This window comes from Phytophthora infestans, genomic scaffold (genome assembly GCF_000142945.1).
Source record: "Phytophthora infestans T30-4 supercont1.26 genomic scaffold, whole genome shotgun sequence".
In the NCBI taxonomy this organism is placed as follows: Eukaryota; Oomycota; class Peronosporomycetes; order Peronosporales; family Peronosporaceae; genus Phytophthora; species Phytophthora infestans.
This window is the reverse complement of record NW_003303733.1, coordinates 1,288,847-1,291,559: the sequence shown is the minus strand read 5'-3', so window position 1 is coordinate 1,291,559 and position 2,713 is coordinate 1,288,847. Positions and strand designations below refer to the sequence as shown.

The window sequence follows — 2,713 nt, the reverse complement described above, 5'->3', positions numbered from 1 at the left end:
TTCCCGAGAGTAGGGTTGATCTGTCTACTTCAATGACGCACTGTGCGTCGCTAGCACTGGTGGTATGTCGATGTAGTAACCAAGTGCGTATCCAGCAGTGTGCAAGTCACACAGAAATGTTGAGCGGTCCGAGCCAAGGACAGCAACGCTTTCGCGTCGGTCGGCAAGCAAGACCAATGGCGAAGCAGTCTGGCCATGAGCACATTCTTTGGCTGGCGTGTCTATGAAAGGCCTACACTGAAAGAGACATGGCAGCATGACCACGGAGACGCCAACAGAGCCAAAAGAGAAGGCAACGGAACGAGAGCCGAAGGTGCGTGCGGCATGATAAAATCCGAGTGGCCGGAATCGAACCAGCGACCAATTGATTTCCGAGAATACTGAAACACAGTATAGAACACTACAGTCAATCGCTCTACCAACTGAGCTACACTCGGTCCTAATCCAACAACCACGCAAAAACAAATAAAAACCTTGCGCACGCTCCTACATGCACAATAAACACCTCTACAACATATACCACGCAACCACAACCTGCCCACGCATCCTCACTACCTACTTCACGCACCATCAAACGAAAAAGTGCTCGCAGACGACCAAAATGGACCCATTTCTTATTAGACCTCCCTCGTCGTCTTGTGGGCTCTGCCGACACTTTATACGACCGCAATGCCGTCCCTCACACCATAGACTTACCGTAACGTCTCTTGGACGGCGGCGGTGGGGGTCCCACGTCTGCCATTGCAAACCGAAAGTAGGGTTGATCTGTCTACTTCAATGACGACTGGCGTCGCTAGCACTGGTGGTATGTCGCTGTAGTAACCAAGTGCGTATCCAGCAGTGTGCAAGTCACACAGGAATGTTGAGCGGTCCGAGCCACGGACAGCAACGCTTTCGCGTCGGTCGGCAAGCAAGACCAATGGCGAAGCAGTCTGGCCATGAGCACATTCTTTGGCTGGTGTGGCTAGGAAAGGCCTACACTGAAAGAGGCATGGCAGCATGACCACGGAGACGCCAACAGAGCCAAAAGAGAAGGCAACGGAACGAGAGCCGAAGGTGCGTGCGGCATGATAAAATCCGAGTGGCCGGAATCGAACTTGATTTCCGAGAATACTGAAACACAGTATAGAACACTACAGTCAATCGCTCTACCAACTGAGCTACACTCGGTCCTAATCCAACAACCACGCAAAAACAAATAAAAACCTTGCGCACGCTCCTACATGCACAACCAACACCTCTACAGCATATACCACGCAGCCACAACCTGCCCACGCATCCTCACTACCTGCTTCACGCACCATCAAACGCACAAGTGCTCGCAGACGACCAAAATGGACCCATTTCTTATTAGACCTCCCTCGTCGTCTTGTGGGCTCTGCCGACACTTTTTACGACCGCAATGCCGTCACTCACACCATAGGCTTCCCGTAACGTCTCTTGGACGGCGGCGGTCGGGGTCCCACGTCTGCCATTGCAAACCGAAAGTAGGGTTGATCTGTCTACTTCAATGACGACTGGCGTCGCTAGCACTGGTGGTATGTCGTTGTAGTAACCAAGTGCGTATCCAGCAGTGTGCAAGTCACACAGGAATGTTGAGCGGTCCGAGCCAGGGACAGCAACGCTTTCGCGTCGGTCGGCAAGCAAGACCAATGGCGAAGCAGTCTGGCCATGAGCACATTCTTTGGCTGGCGTGTCTATGAAAGGCCTACACTGAAAGAGGCATGGCAGCATGACCACGGAGACGCCAACAGAGCCAAAAGAGAAGGCAACAGAACGAGAGCCGAAGGTGCGTGCGGCATGATAAAATCCGAGTGGCCGGAATCGAACCAGCGACCAATTGATTTCCGAGAATACTGAAACACAGTATAGAACACTACAGTCAATCGCTCTACCAACTGAGCTACACTCGGTCCTAATCCAACAACCACGCAAAAACAAATAAAAACCTTGCGCACGCTCCTACATGCACAACCAACACCTCTACAGCATATACCACGCAACCACAACCTGCCCACGCATCCTCACTACCTGCTTCACGCACCATCAAACGCACAAGTGCTCGCAGACGACCAAAATGGACCCATTTCTTATTAGACCTCCCTCGTCGTCTTGTGGGCTCTGCCGACACTTTATACGACCGCAATGCCGTCACTCACACCATAGGCTTCCCGTAACGTCTCTTGGACGGCGGCGGTCGGGGTCCCACGTCTGCCATTGCAAACCGAAAGTAGGGTTGATCTGTCTACTTCAATGACGACTGGCGTCGCTAGCACTGGTGGTATGTCGTTGTAGTAGCCAAGTGCGTATCCAGCAGTGTGCAAGTCACACAGGAATGTTGAGCGGTCCGAGCCAAGGACAGCAACGCTTTCGCGTCGGTCGGCAAGCAAGACCAATGGCGAAGCAGTCTGGCCATGAGCACATTCTTTTAGCTGGCGTGTCTATGAAAGGCATACACTGAAAGAGGCATGGCAGCAATGACCACGGAGACCGCCAACAGAGCTCAAAAGAGAAGCAACAGAACGAGAGCCGAAGGTGCGTGGCGGGCATGATAAAATCCGAGTGGCCCGGAATCGAACAGGCGACACATGGATTCTCGGAGATGTCCTGAAAACAGGTAAGAGAACTACAAGCAATACGTCTACCTACTGAAGCTACACACGCGTTCTAAGTCACCAAACACAGCCAAAAACCCAATAAAAAACCTTTGGGA

The 2,713-nt window shown here is 52.3% G+C and overlaps 1 non-coding gene across 1 annotated transcript; it reads right to left on the bottom strand.

Annotated features, from left to right (window-relative positions):
- Window positions 1-1,076: 1,076 nt before the first annotated feature.
- Window positions 1,077-1,170, bottom strand: PITG_27786. Its single transcript has one exon. It is a non-coding gene; the product is annotated as a tRNA-Tyr (tRNA).
- Between the last annotated feature and the right edge of the window lie 1,543 nt (window positions 1,171-2,713).